The 16,569-nt window shown below is 38.9% G+C and overlaps 1 protein-coding gene and 1 long non-coding RNA gene across 10 annotated transcripts in view; one reads left to right on the forward strand and one right to left on the reverse strand.

The window, feature by feature from the left end:
- WARS2 (tryptophanyl tRNA synthetase 2, mitochondrial) overlaps window positions 1-16,569 on the reverse strand; it is a 130,489-nt gene that overhangs the window by 73,810 nt on the left and 40,110 nt on the right. The window lies entirely within an intron of this gene.
- LOC118143110 (uncharacterized) overlaps window positions 1-16,569 on the forward strand; it is a 50,057-nt gene that overhangs the window by 188 nt on the left and 33,300 nt on the right. The gene's annotated exons all lie outside the window — the stretch shown is intronic.

Here is a 16,569-nt window from a genome sequence, read left to right on the forward strand (position 1 = left end):
AAAGAATACATTTCTGTTCTTCTAAGCCACCCAGTTTGTGGTACTTTGTTCTGGCAGCCTTAGAAAACTGTTAACAGCACACTTGACTAACGTCTTAAACTGCTGAGGTAAGTAAGGTAAGGTGTTCAGGATTTGTAATCTGGTTACCATTTCTGTCAGAAACTCATATCCAGGACACTGGCCTCCTCTTCCAAGACTTTGCAAGCCCCGGCACTGCAGAGTAACTCAGGAATGCACAATAGAAGTATTCTGCACTGGGGATGGTGGCTGACCAGCACAGCTGCAACTGTACACAGGTAGTGGTGCTGAGGCAGGAAGCGTTACTATGAGACCATGTAAAACAAACAGCCATCACCCGGGGCTGTCCTCACAGATGGAGTTGCTGCTCCTTTGTTCTAGGATCAAAGTCCTAGGATCCCCTTTTCATTGATTCCGTAAAACTACTGCACATAGTTGACTTTGCTCCACTTATTTCTTCCATTTAAACAACAGCTCTGACATTTTCATCATGCTGTAATCGCTCAGAAAAATGTAAATTTAAACTTAGCAAATACTTATTTTCTTTGGTAAATATATATATATATATATCGATTGTATACCATTTTCCAGATGAAGCACTATGGCATGTGCTATTTGAACTTCTATGATCGATCACTGCTCTCCAAAATAACTTTTTTTTCCCTTTGAAATCTTGACATTTTTTTTTTGGCATAATTACCCCAGCCCACACGGTTTTGAGGTGTGTGTGTGTATTTTTAAATAAGCAGTAAACTATTTCTTTTACTTTATAAAAACAAGTAAACATGTCTATGCATTTTCTTTGAAGCTCTTTATAAAAACTTCTTTTCTAAAAAATAAGTGCTACAGTGGACGTTTGAAGTATACAGCATGATGCTATGGGATACATATGGACAGTAAAAAGGTTACTACAGTGAAGTAAATTAACATATCCATCGTCCCACAGTTCCCGATTTATTTTGTTTTGAAGTCAAAAGAAGCTGAATTCTTATGTAGCATCAATCCCAAATAAGAGTACGGTTTTATTCCCTATAGTCCTCATGTTCTCTAGACTTGCTCATCTTACATATCTGTCACTTTGCATCCTCTGACCTACATCTCTCCATCTCCTCCTTTACAAAGAATTCTTGTGTATAATAAATAACCTTAAGGTAAAAAAGAAAGAAAAATTCAAATATGCAAACCAGTGTCAGCCAATCATTTAATTCACCATCCCTCTTTATGTTTACAAGATTATCTCAATGATCTCTGGAGCCTCTGAATGACAGCCTATAAGGTTAGGAAACAATCAGACCAATATATTTTTGACACACCACATAGCTTCCCGCACGTCCTATCTTTGAGCCTCTTATAAAAGTTTTAAAGGAAGTGGTAATCTATATAGAAATTCAGAAAGGGTGTTACCAAGGAAGCGACCGTACTGGAGGGCACTGAAGAGATTTTAGTTCCTCAGACTTACTGGTGAACCTTAGAATTTGACACCACCAAGTACTTAGTTCTTCCTCTAAAATTTTACCATCACATTCAATCTTCCACTCATGTTGAGTGGCACCATCATGGTTCTAATTTGCACTTGCTCTGTGTGTGTCTGTGTATCATGTGTATAAAATAACTCTACACACAGACAGACGAGGTGGCTCACACCTGTAATCCCAGCACTTTGGGAGGCAGAGGTGGGTGGATCACTTGAGGTCAGGAGATGGAGATCTAAAAATACAAAAATTAGCTGGTCATGGTGGCACGTGCATGTAACCCCAGCTACTATGGAGGCTGAGGCAGAAGAATCGCTTGAACCTGGAAGGTGGAGGTTGCAGCGAGCCCAGATAATGCCACTGCACTCCAGCCTGGAGACAGAGAAAGACTCTGTCTCAAAAAACAAACAAATAAACAAAACCTTGACACTTCTAGTCAGTTGTCTTATTGTGCCTAATAAAATTCAGGGGCATTTCTTTAATTAAGAGAGCCTTTCCTCTTTTGGTTACTTACATAGACTGATGGCAATTTTTAAATTGTTACTAAGTTGGCTTGTAATGTATTGTTTAATACACTGAAGAAACATTTATTTCACTTGTAAAGTAATGCAGCACCATAGTTTTGTTTCTCTAATGTCAATTATTTCATTTGGAATATGAGCATTCTTGTGGTAATCAAGTTGTAAATGTAAAAATCAAAATAATTATTCTCCTTTATATTTTATTTTGCCTTTCTAACAACTCTAACAAGCTGAATTTATTCACCAGCAAAATACTTACAATTTCCCTTTTGTAGTAAACAACAATGCACTTTCAACTCTGATTTTATTTTTATATGTTACATATTTTTATATATTGTATATCTTTATATGGGCATATTCTATGTTTGCAAATATTCTTTAAGTCAGTAAATTGTAATTTTCCAATAGCTTCACCATAAAATCAACCCTCACACTCGAAACTTAGTAATTTTAAATGCAATTTACTTATGAGTTTCTGAGACTCCTCCTCCTTCCCCAACTGGAAATTTTTAAGTGTTGTACATAATTCTTCTCTATGACTCTTTTTTTTTTTTTTTTTTTTTTGAGACTAAGTCTCACACTGTCATCCGGGCTGGAGTGCAGTAGCATGATCTTGGCTCACTGCAACCTCCACCTCCCAGGTTCAAGTGATTCTTCTGCCTCAGCCTCCCAAGTAGCCGGGATTACAGGCACCCACCATCACGCCTAGCTAATTTTTTGCATTTTTAGTAGACAGGGTTTTACCATGTTGGCCAAGCTGGTCTCAAACTCCTGGCCTCAGGTGATCTACCCGCCTCGGCCTCCCAAAGTGCTGGGATTACAGGCATGAGCCACCATGCCTGACTCTAACAGTTAGCATAAATAGAATATGGTTCTTTATACTATATGCGTATGTTTATGTATTAAAATATTAAATTGTACCCCATAAATATGTACAATTACAATGTTTCCATTTAAAAAGTAAAATAGTGCTCTTATTTTTGACAATTTCAAACACGTGATTTGAAAATGTATCTTGAAAACGCATACTTTTCATCTGTTTAGATGACAAATTACTGTACCGTGAAAGTTATTAATGATAAAATACTTGGTACTACAAGTGATACCATTCCTTGATTCAACTGGTAAACTCCTGGATAATTTTGGGAAAAATACACAGACTTTCGTTTTGCTGTTACTGAGAAAATAACTGCAAATCCTCATATCTGGACCATCAAATAGTGAAGCACAGTGAGAAATGTATGCACCAAGTGGAACAGAGCTGTTTTGTGAAGACAGGCAGAACCCCAGCTGGGTAAAAATAATGCTACTGAAATGTCATCAGTTGAGTTATACTAAAGTGATTTTCTTTCTTTATTTTCTATATTGATGATAAATGTGTGATTAAAAAAAAATACAGTAGCAGAAAAAATAGCCCAATTACCAATCAGATGTTTTATATAACAAACTATTTTTCAAGTTCTCTCTTCAAGTTCTATTTCTAACTATTTTAACTTTTTTGCCGACCTCCCACCCCACCGGCACTACCGGATTAACAAGAATCAAGTCTATTCCTCTTTCACCATTCCACTCCATGAACTGTGTACTTCTCTTACTTTCATACTCTTGCTAACTTCCAAGACTTTGCACCTGCAATTCTCTCTGCCTGGCATCCCTTTCTTGACCTAACAAATTTCAGTGTCTTTTAAGACTCAGTGCAGCTGTCACCACGTTTGTGGAGCACTGTCCAAATCCCCAGAACAAGATGAGTCACTTCCTCCTATAAGCACCTACAATGCTTCGTCCTCCCTCTATTATAGCACATAGTTTTGCTGTAACTTCCTTTTCCTACATGTCCACTACCCTCACCAGCCAGTGAAATCCTCAAGATAAAACCATGCTTTCATCCCTAACACCAATTGGGTGGGGATTCAATATATCCATAGGAATGAAGTAGAAATGAATACTATATGAGGATTTATCAAATGCAGGAGCTGAAGTCTTATTTTATTTTATTATTTTTTTTTTGAAAGAAAAAAAAGGAGTGAAGGAGAGGAAGAAAGAGGAAGAAAAAGAGGGAGAGAAAACGGGAATGTAGCTTTATTCTAAAAATGGGTATTAATAATGGCCGATCAATATTTTGTGTATTTAAGATGGAGAATGTATATTTTGTATATTTAAAGTGGAGAGCTCTATAAATATTTATTGAGTTTACTTGTTCCGGATCTGAGTTCGAGTCCTGGATAGCCTTATTAATTTTCTGTCTCATTGAGTCTAAGTCTCTATGTATCTGGGTGTTAGGATCGTTAGCTCTTATTGTTGCATTGATCCTTTTACCACTATATCTTTGTTGCTTTGAAATCTATTTTATCAGATGCGAGAACTGCAACTCCTGCTTTTTATTTATTTATTTATTTTTGCTCTCCATTTGGTTGGTAAATCTTTCTCCATCACTTTGTTTTGAGTCTTTGTGTATCCTTGCATGTGAACTGGGTCTGGATGTAGCATACCGTTGGGTTTTGGCTGTATCTTTTGATTGGGGGATTTAGTTGATTTAAATTTAGGATTACTGCCATTTGATGTTAACTGGCTATTTTATCCATTCGTTGATGTAAATTCTTCTTTATGTTGGTGCTCTTTACTTTTTGGTATATTTTTAGAAAGGCTAATACTGGTTGTTCCTTTCTATGTATAATGCTTCTTTCAGAAGCTCTTGTAAACCGGCCTGGTGGTAATAAAATCTCTGAGTACTTGCTTGTTCATAGAAGATTTTATTTTTCCTTCAATTGTGAAGCTTACTTTGGCAGGATATGAAATTATGGGCTGAAGGTTCTGTTCTTTGAGGATGTTGAATATTGGCCCCCCACTCTCTTCTGGCTTGTAGAGTTTCTGCTGAGAGATCTGCTGTAAGTCTGATAGGCTTCCCTTTGTGGGTAACCTGGCCTTTCTCTCTGGCTGCCCTTAGTATTTTCTCCTTTGTTTCAACCCTGGTGAATCTAACGATTATGTGCCTTGGGGTTGCTCTTCTTGAGGAATATCTTTGTGGTGTTCTCTATATTACCTGGGGTTGAATCTTGTCCTGCTTTGCTAGTTTAGGAAAATTTTCCTGAATAATATCCTGAAGAGTATTTTCCAGCTTGGATTCACTCTCTTCGTCGTATTCAGGTACACCTATCAAACATAAATTAGGTCTTTTCACATAGTCCCATATTTCTTGGAGACTTTGCTCATTCCTTTTTATCCTTTTTTTTCTATTCTTGTCTTCTCGTTTTATTTCATTAAGTTGGTCTTCAACCTCTGATATCCTTTCTTCTGCTTGATCAATTCAGCTATTCAAACTTGTGCATATTTCGCTAAGTTTTCGTGTTGTGTTTTTCAGCTCCATTAGTTCATTTATATTCCTCTCTATATTGTCTATTCTTGTTAGCATTTCGTCAAACCTTTTTTCAAAGTTCTTAGTTTCTTTACATTGGGTTAGAACAAGTTCTTTTACTCCCAAAAGTTTCTTATCATCCACCTTCTCTGAAGCCTATTTCTGTTAATGGCACACAGACCTTTTCCATCAGGGCTTGTTCCGTTGCTCATGAGGAACTGTAATCCCCTGTAGAGAGAGAGGGGTTCTGATTTTGGGTATTCTCAGCCTTTTTAGGCTGGTTTCTTCCCTTTGTTATAAATTTATCCATCTGTCATCTTTACGATTACCACCTTTCTAGTTGGGTTTCTGAGTGGACGTCCAGTTTATTGATTCCCAGTGCTGGAATCCGAAGCAACCAGACTTCATTTTAAATGAAGTCTCATTTTAAATCCCATGACACTCAGTGTCCCTAGGATGCATGAAGATGAGGGCAGGCCATTTACAAAGATGAGCAGGGAAAATTGTCACATTATCCCTTCCCAGACTTCCTATCCGAATGCTGGCCATCTTTCAGTTAACAATACCTACAACCATCAGAACATTTTTCCAAACTCCTAATACACTAAAATTAATTTAATAAAATACTCTTGGAATAGTAAGTGCTTGAAAGCTACCTCATAAACACCTTATAAAGTTCCTCAACTCTCCTTAGGGTGCAAGCAATCTCACTTTAAAAGTTCAGAGTAGATTTTACATGATAATTTCCTGATATTTATTTATTTTATTTTATAATTATTTTTTAAGACAGAGTCTTGCTCTGTCACCCAGGCTGGAGTGCAATGGCACGATCTCCGCTTACTGCAACCTCCACCTCCTGGATTCAAGTGATTTTCCTGCCTCAGGCTTCCGAGTAGCTGAGATTACAGATGCGTGTCACCTTGCCTGGCTAATTTTTGTATTATTAGTAGAGACACAGTCTCACCCTGTTGACCAGGCTGGTCTTGAGCTCCTGACCTCCAGTGATCCATCTGCCTCAGCCACCCAACGTGCAGGGATTACAGGCATGAGCTACCACACCCAGCCCTGGTATTTATTTTAACAATGTTTTGTGAAAGAGGCATTCACAAGTATATAGGGAAATTCAATACAAATTCAGTTGATTTTTGACTAGTTTTGCCCTTAGGTAGAGTATACGTCGAACCTATAATACAGTGTCATTTTCTCTTTTCTGTAAGACAGTACTGCATGTACCCCACAAGAGACCCAAAAGCACTCTTAATTCATCAAGGGCAGAAACATAGCAGAACACTGCAGGATAAGGATGTTTTGAATTGAGTTAATGGATGGGAAAACTGAGTGGAAATGTGTTTAGGTTTTTTTAATCTGAATCTTTAAAAAGAATGAATTAAGAGTCTCAAAATCAATATCAGATGTTGTATGATGACTTCAATACAACAAAACACATCTTAAAACAAAATATTTTGAAATCTAGTTCCTTTTCTGGTCACCTGCTGCTGCTATGGTTCAGGGGTCAGGGTTTCCACTGCGAAGATTTTTAAGAACCAAAAGCAATATGGAGGAAAACACTTCGGCCCTACTCATGTCTTCAGCAGTAAGGAAGAAAGCACAAACTCCTCGTGTCAGCTAGTAACGAGAAGATAAATGTGTGCTTTAGTAACAGAATTATTTCAACTTTCCTTCATTAGGAAATAAATTTGGAACAGGCACAAACTTACACTGGAGAAGAAACTTCTCTTCAATAAATGATGCTACGAAAATTGGAGAGCCACATACTGAAGAATGACACTGAAACCTTATCTCTTACCATATACAAAAATCAACTCAAACTAGATTAAAGACTTAAATATAATACCTGACGCTATAAAAATACTAGCAGAAAACCTAGGAAAAGCTCTCCTGGACATTGGTCAAGGCAAAGAATTTATAACTAAGTCCTCAAATGCAGAGGCAACAAAACCAAAAATAGACAAACAGGGCCTAATTAAAAGCTTAATTTTGGTTTAAGAAATAATCAACAGAGTGAATAGATACCTTTTGAATGGGAGAAGATACTTGCAAACTACTCATCTGACAGGGGACTAATACCTAGAATATACAAGAAACTCAAACAACTCAACATCAAAACAAACAAATGAAAAGCAATCCCATTAAAAAGTGGGCAAAGGAATCATCAGAAATTCATCAAAAGAAGACACACAAATGGCAAACAGGTATTTGAAAAAATCTTCAACACTACTAATCATCAGAGAAATGCAAATCAAAACCACAGAGATATCATCTTACCCAAATCAGAAAAGGTAGAAAATAATGGATATTGGTGAGGATGTGGAGAAAAAAGAATTCTTATACAGTGCTGGTAGGAATGTAAACTAGTACAGCTTCTATGGAAAACAGTACGGAGATTTCTTTAAAAACTAAAAATGGAATTACCATTTGATCCAGCAATCCCACTAATGGGTATCTACTCAAAGAAAAATCAATATATCAAAGGGATAACTGCATTCACATGTTTATTGTAGCACTATTCACAATAGCAAAAATATGGAATCAATCTAAGTGTTCATCAACAGTTGAATGAAAAAAGAAAATGTGTACATAAACACAATGGAATACTACTCAGACATCAACAAATAGAATCCTCTCAATTACAGCAATGTGGATAGGACTGGGGTGGGAAAGTGGTATTTGTTTGTTTTGAGATAAGGTCTCACTGTCACCCAGGCTGGAGTGCAGTGGCCTGATCTCAGCTCACTGTAGCTTTGACCTCCCAAGCTCAAATGATTTGACCACCTCAGCCTCTTGAGTAACTGGGACTACAGGCGTACACTACCACACCCAGCTAAATTTTGTATTCATTGTAGAGATGGGATTTCTCCATGTTGCCCAGACTGGTCTCGAATCCGGGGATCAAGCGATCCTCTCACCTTGGCCTCCCTGGGGCTACAGGCATGAGCCATCATCCCTGGCAAGTGAAATAGGACAAGCACAGAAAGACAAACCCATCTTCTCACTCATATGTAGGATCTAAAATATTTCATCATCGGCCGGGCGCAGTGGCTCACGCCTATAGCACTTTGGGAGGCCGAGGCGGGTGGATCACGAGGTCAAGAGATCGAGACCATCCTGGGAAACAAGGTGAAACCCCGTCTCTACTAAAAATACAAAAATTAGCTGGGCCTGGTGGCACGTGCCTGTAATCCCAGCTACTTGGAGGCTGAGGCGGGAGAATTGCCTGAACCCAGGAGGCGGAGGTTGCGGTGAGCAGGGATCGCGCCATTGCACTCCAGCCTGGGTAACAACAGCGAACCTCCACCTCAAAAAAAAAAAAATTGATCATATGGAAGTATAAAGTGGAACGACAGATAAGAGAGACTGGGAAAGGTGAGTGTGGGTGAGGGGAGGATGAAGAGAAGTGGGTTAAAGGGTACAAACACAGTTCAGTAAAAGGAATAAATTCAACGTCTGGTAGCAGAGTAGGGTTACTATAGTTAAGAAAAATGTACTGTACTTGTAAAATCCTTTCAAAATAAAAAGCGTTGTGCTGGCTGATGCACGCCCCAAGCACCCTTCCTTGATCACTACGTATTATATACACGTAACGAAATTTCACATGTATGCCATAAATTTGTACACATAAAAATAAGAATAAAATGAAAACGATATAAGAGTTATGCTATTTTTTATGAAGGATAGTCAAAGTGTTTCCTAGTAAACAAGTCACATTTTACTAATATTTTTCTCTGCATAATACAGGTGCTTAATATATGATTATTAAATAAATGAGTAAATGAGATAATTTCATCATTACTTTCCTTTTTATTCTCATAGAAAAATAAAAGACTATAAGCCAATTTATATTATGCTTTCAAGCAGTGTCTGTCCCTGTCCTCTTTTTCATCAAAATCTTTTACAAGTAAACCCACATGTCCTCAAACCTGCAATCTTGGTGTTCACTTATCATGGCCAACACAGGATTCCTGAACGGGAGCTCCCAAGCCTTCCTAACAAACATGCTGGTCATTGCTTCAGGTTTAAATAGGGAGATCTGAACTATCTCACAGTTACCGGAACACTCTGACGAGGAGGCAAGAGCAGGAAAGTGCAGGCTCCTTAGGGGACACTGAAGCCACAAATATTCCAGAGCTACAAGCAGCTGAGCAATGTGTGCTAGATCTAACAACTCCCCCTTTGCATGCAGCACTGCCAAAATAAAATACCACCGCTACCCTTTATCCTAAGAAAGCCAACACACACAATTTTGGGCTTATAAAAATTTATCATCTATTTTATTAAGTCCTGTTTACAAACTGCAGGCCACTATGGACTTAGTTTAATGATTACATTTAAGTTCACCCAGGACCTCCTTGGGGGCGGGAGGGGGTGATGATAGTTTCATTCAATTAAATATACCAGATCCTTCCTTCGTTCATCCATTCACCCATCCATTTACATTTACTGAGCACTAGCCATGTGCCAAACATTGTGTTGGGCAGTGGGAACACAACAGTCATGAAACAGTAATTTCCTTGGGTTTTCTATAGTCCAGTTAGGATTGTGCCAAGCACACCTAATTGGTCAGTTTATTTTATGTAGAACTCATTTTAAATCTCTAGTCTGTTTAAGCTCCCAGGAGCTTCTCTATTGAACAGGTAACCTCAGTTCCTGCTTTACTGAATTCAGTATGTTGTACCAACTTTTCCACTTTGTACTTCCAAATGTTTCCACATAGATAACGGTCCTCTCTCTTGACTTCAGAGAAACGGGTCCTGCTAACATTAACCCTTTCCCACAATGCTGTGGTTCTTCAGAATATTTCTGCAACAGACTTTACGTTTTTTCCATCTTAAATCTTTATCTCTTTATCAGATCCTCCCAGTCTTTCCTACTCTGTAGACATGTAAAGAGGTTTACCCCCATCTTGGGTCATTTCTCCCTTTCCTACTCTTCCCAAATATTCCTACAAGAACTTTATACCTGCCATCACCACTTTAACTCCCCATAAGCCACCCCTCACCTTAACCTCCCCACAATCTGCTTCCTTACCCACAGAATTACTAAAGCTCTTCTAAAACAAACAAACAAAAAAAATGATTCCTAATCCTTTAATCCATAGGCTCTTTCTGTCTTGCTGCTCTTCAATGATCTCTTTGAATCTATCCACGGACACTGCTTACTGCCATCTTTTAAAACACTCCCCTTTCATTTTCATGAAGCCACATTGCATTGCTTGTATTTTACACTCTGATTTCTCTAATTTTGTCTCTGTTGGTTCCTCGTTTCTTATTCTCATGTACTAAATGGGGATCTAAAGCAGCAGTTTTCGACATTTTTTCTGCTATGACAGGTAACATTCACAGAAAAGAGAGCAAGAGTGTTCATTTTCCTTATCTGATCGTGTTTACCACTGGTGTCAAAGAATTGCCCGTCGAATCGATCAGCTTCAAGAACATGATTGGTCCATGATGTTTTGCTTGTTGACTGGTTGCTTTGGTTTTTGCGGGTTTGTTTGTTTTTTTGCTTCTTTTTCACCAGTGGAGTCTTGCCCTTTCTGTCATCCCTATAAGCCTACACTAGAGCCAGGTCTGGCTCCCTTGGCTTGCCCTTCCCTTGTGCAGGAGCTCAAGCTGGTCTCTGGTACCAGTTACATCCGGTAGGTGGTAATTCACTCCTTGGCATTTAGGTGTGGGTCTAGGTAAAGAACTTGGGGCCTAATCAAGTTTACAAGAGCTAGAAATTGGAATATAAGGCCCATACCTAGAAGCTAACGTACTTTGTTATATGCCACTGCCCCAGTATCTCCTTTAGAAGCTCTGGAAAAGGAATCCTGTGGTGTAAAAGAGAATTTGTACACTCCTGAACCTTCAGGCCATAATGTGATATTTTTCCTCCTCTTCATCTTATTAGATTTAAAAGATCTGTTAAATCATTCTGGTAACAAATCAAATAACATAGAACTATATAAAGAAAAAGTTAAAAAAAAATTTCTTCCCTCCTTCATATTACACCTAAATAAAACCATCAACATTAAGACTCAAATGTAAATCTCAACAGGACTGGATGGACGGTGAGCACAGTCCAGGCAGGGCAGACAGAGGCAGGGAGGGGTGCTGCTTCACCCAGAAAGTGCGTCTGACCCGAGAACTGGGGACTCCCCACCGGAACCCTGGTCCAGATACAGTGCTTCCCCCAAAGCCTCAGCAATCCACAGAACAGGGGATCTTCGCGGTCAAGCGCAGAGTTGAATAATAATCCAGGCTGGTGCCATGGATTGTCAGCTCCCCACAGATCTAAGCCAGCCTGGAGAGCCTGCACCCAGAGCTGCCACCCCCTCGCTCTGGATAGAGAGAGAGCTGAAAGTAGGGAGACACACAGGCCAGCTGGGCGGGCTGCCCTCCCCCACAAACCCCAAGAGCCTGAAGCCCTAACACTTGAGGGTTTTGCAGCCAGTGCCTCATTCCCAGCTGAACCCTGAATGATCCAGCTCAGTGGAGGACAGTGTACCTGCCATAAAAGAGGCGGGCCTAATCCCCAAGTGTAAATAAAAACACAGGAACCCTACCTAGCAACCCGACTGAGTCCTTGACAACCCAGCAGTGCCTCAAGGTCAACGGAGGGAGGGGCATCCTCCATTACAGAGGCAGGCCTAATAGCCCTGTGTCAACAAAGACACAGGAAGCCTAAGTAGCAACTGAGTGGAGTCCGGGACAACCCAGCAGTGCTTCCACAGGCAGACAAGCCACCTCCTCAAACAGATCCCTGAAATCAAAGATAGACAAATCCACAAATATGGGAAGAAACCGGCGCAAAAGGATGAAATCATCAAAGACCAGAACACCTCTTCTCTTCAAGGGATCACAACTCCTCACCAACAAGGGAACAAAACACGATGAAGAACGAGTTTGACAAATTGACAAAAACAGGCTTCAGAAGGTGGGTAGTAACAAACTTCTGTGAACTAAAGGAACATGTACTAACCCAGAGCAAAGAAACTAAAAACCTTGAAAAGAGGCTATACAAAATGCTAAGTAGAATAACCAGCTTAGAGAAGAATATAAATGACTTGATGGAGCTGAAAAACACAGCAGGAGAACTACGTGAAGCATACACAAGTTTCAATACCAGAATCGATCAAGCATAAGAAAGGATATCAAAGATTGAAGATTAACTCAATGAAATAAAATGAGAAGGCAAGATTAGAGAAAAAAGAGTGAAAAGAAATGAACAAAATCTCCAAGAAATATGGGATTATGTGAAAAGACCTAATCTATGTTTGATCAGTGTACCTGAATGTGACAGGGAGAATGAAACCAAGCTGGAAAACACCCTCCAGCATATTATCCAGGAGAACTTCCCCAGCCTAGCAAGGCAGGCCAACATTCAAATCCAAGACATACAGAGAACTCCACAAAGATATTCCTCAAGAAGAGTAACCTCAAAGCACATAATCCTCATATTCACCAGGGTTGAAGTGAAGGAAAAAAATACTAAGGGCAGCCAGAGAGAAAGGTCGGGTCACCTACCAAGAAAGCCCATCAGACTCACAGCAGATCTCTCAGCAGAAACCCTACAAGCCAGAAGAGAGTGGGGGCCAATATTCAACATCCTTAAAGAAAAGAACTTTCAACCCAGAATCTCATATCCAGCCACACTAAGCTTCATAAATGAAGGATAAATAAAATCCTTTACAGACAAGCAATTACTGAGAGATTTCGTCATGACCAGACCTGCCTTACAAGAGCACCTGAAGGAAACATTAAACATGGAAAGGCACAACCAATACCAGCCACTGCAAAGACATACCAAATGTCAAAGACCAATGATGCTATGAAGAAACCGAGTCAACTAATGGGCAAAAAAAAAAAAAAAAAAAAACAGCCAATAACAAAATGGCAGGATCAAATTAACAGATAACAATATTGAATGTAAATGGCCTAAATGCCCCAATCGAAAGACACTGACCGGCAAACTCTATAAAAAGTCAAGACTCATTTGTGTGCTATATTCAGGAAACCCATCTCACATGCAAAGACACACACAGACTCAAAATAAAGGGATGGAAGAAGATTTACCAAGCAAATGAAGAAGGAGAAAAAGCAGGGGTTGCAATCCTAGTCTCTGATAAAAAAAAACTTCAAACCAACAAAGATCTAAAGAGACAAAGAAGGGCATTACATAACTGTAGAAGGATCAATCCAACAAGAACTAACTTTCTTAAATATATACGCACCCAACACAGGAGCACCCAAATACATGAAGCAAGTTCTTAACATCCTAAATGGAGATTTAGACTCCCACACAATAATAGTGAGAGACTTCAACACTCCACGGTCAATATTAGATCAATGAGACAGAAAACTAACAAGGAAATCCAGGACTTGAACACAGATCTGGACCAGGCAGACCTAATGGACATCTACAGAACACTCCACCCCAATTCCACAAGAATATACATTCTTCTCAGCACCACACCACACTTACTCTAAAACTGACCACATAATTGGAAGTAAATCACTCCCCAGGAAATGCAGAAGTACAGAAAGCATGACAACCAGTCTATCAGACCACAGTTCAATCAAATTAGAACTCAGGATTAAGAAACTCACCGAAAACCGCTCAACTACATGGAAACTGAACAACTTCCTCCTAAATGACAACTGGATAGACAATGAAATGAAGGCAGAAATAAAAATGTTCTTAGAAACCAATAAGAATGAAGACATGACATACCAGAATCTCTGGGACACATTTAAAGTAGTGTCTAGAGGGGAATTTATAGCAATAAATGCCAACATGAGAAATGAGGCAAGATCTAAAGAGCAGGATCCTCTATCTCTTTCAATTTTGACTCCCTATCGTCAAAAGAAATAGCTAGAGAAGCAAGATCAAAAACATTCAAAAGCTAGCAGTAACAAGAAATAACTGAGAGCAGAGCTATAGGAGATAGAAACACAAAAAAACACTTCAAAAAAAATCAATAAAACCAGGAGCTGGTAATTTGAAAAAAATCAACAAAACAGACCGCTAGCTAGACTAATAAAAAAGAAGAGACAAGAATTAAATAGATGCAATAGAAAATGATAAAAAGGACATCACCACCGAAGCCACAGAAATACAACCCACCATCAGAGATTACTACAAACAACTCTGTGCACATAACCCAGCAAAACCAGAAGAAATGAATAAATCCCTGGACACTTACACCCCCCAAGACTAAAACAGGAAGAAGTCAAATGAATAGACCAACAACAAGATCTGAAGTTCCAGCCGCAATTAATAGGCTATCAGACGAAAAAAGTCCAGGCCCAGACGAGTTTACAGCCAAATTCTACCAGATGTACAAAGAGGAGCTGGTACCATTCCTTCTGAAACTATTCCAAACAATACAAAAAGAGGGAATCTTCCCTAACTTATGAGACCAATATCATCCTGATACCAAAAGCTGGAAGAGACTCAGCTAAAAAGAAAACTTCAGGCCAATATCCATCATGAAAATAGATGCAAAAATCTTCAACAAAATACTGGCAAAACGAATGCAACAGCACATCAAAAAGCTTATCCATCACAATCAAGTAGGCTTCATCCTGACATACACAAGTCAATAAATGTAATTCACCACATAAACAAAACCAAAGACAAAAACCACATGATCATCTCAATAGATGGCAGAGAAGGCCTTCAACATAATTCAACAGCTCTTTATACTAAAAACCCTCAAAAAACTGGGTATTGATTAAACATATCTCAAAATCATAAAAGCTATTTACAACATGCCCACAACCAATATCATACTAAATGGGCAAAAACAGGAAGCATTCCCTTTGAAATCTGGCACTAGACAAGGATGCCCTCTCTCACCATTCCTACTTAATATAGTATTGGAAGTTCTAGCCAGAGCAGTCAGGCGAGAAAAATAAATAAAGGATATTCAATTAGGAAAGGAGGAAGCCAAATTGTCTCTATTTGCAGACAACATGATTGTATATTTAGAAGACCCCATCGTCTCAGTCCAAAATCTCCTTAAGCTGATAAGCAACTTTAGCAAAGTCTCCAGATACAAAATCAATGTGCAGAAATCACAAGCATTCCTATACACCAATAACAGACCAACAGAGAGCCAAATCATGAGCCAACTCCCATTCACAATTGCTACAAAGAGAATAAAATACCTAGGAATACAACTAACAAAGGATAGGAAGGACCTCTTCAAAGAGAACTACAAACTACTACTCGAGGAAATAAATGACGACAAAAACAGATGGAAACACATTCCACGCTCCTGGTTAGGAAGAATCAATACCGTGAAAATGCCCAAAGTAATTTATACCATCCTCATCAAGCTACCATTGACCTTCTTCACAGAACTGGAAAAAAAATGCTTTAAACTTCATATGAAACCAAAAGAGAGTGTGCATAGCCAAGACAATCCTAAACAAAAAGAGCAAAGCTGGAGACATCCCATTACCTACTTCAAACTATACTATAAGGCTACAGTAATCAAAACAGCATGGTACTGGTACCAAAACAGAGATATAGACCAATGGAACAGAACAGAGGCCCAGGAAGTAACACTACACATCTACTATCATCTGATCTGCAACAAACCTGACAGAACCAAGCAATGGGGGAAAGGATTGCTGCTTTAATAAATAGTGTTGGGAAAACTGGCTAGCTATATGCAGAAAGCTGAAACTGGACCCCTTCCTTACACCCTACACAAAAATTAACTCCAGATGAATTAAAGATTCAAACATAAAACCTAACGCCATAAAAATCCTAAAAGAAAACCTAGGCAAATCCATTCAGGACATAGGCATAGGCAAGGACTTCATGACTAAAACACCAAAAGCAATGGCAACAAAAGCCAAAATGGACAAATGGGATCTAATTAAACTTAAGAGTTTCTATACAGCAAAAGAAACAATCATCACACCAAAAGCAATGGCAACAAAAGCCAAAATGGACAAATGGGATCTAATTAAACTTAAGAGTTTCTATACAGCAAAAGAAACAATCATCAGAGTCAACAGGCAACCAACAGAATGGGAAAAAGTCTTTGCAATCTACCCATCTGACAAAGGCCTAATATCCAGAATCTATAAAGAACTAAAGCAGATATACAAGATATAAAGAAACCCATTCAAAAGTGGGCAAAGGATATGAACAGATGCTTTTCAAAAGAAGACATTTATGAGGCCAAAAAACA

Source organism: Callithrix jacchus, chromosome 7 (genome assembly GCF_049354715.1).
Source record: "Callithrix jacchus isolate 240 chromosome 7, calJac240_pri, whole genome shotgun sequence".
In the NCBI taxonomy this organism is placed as follows: domain Eukaryota; kingdom Metazoa; phylum Chordata; class Mammalia; order Primates; family Cebidae; genus Callithrix; species Callithrix jacchus.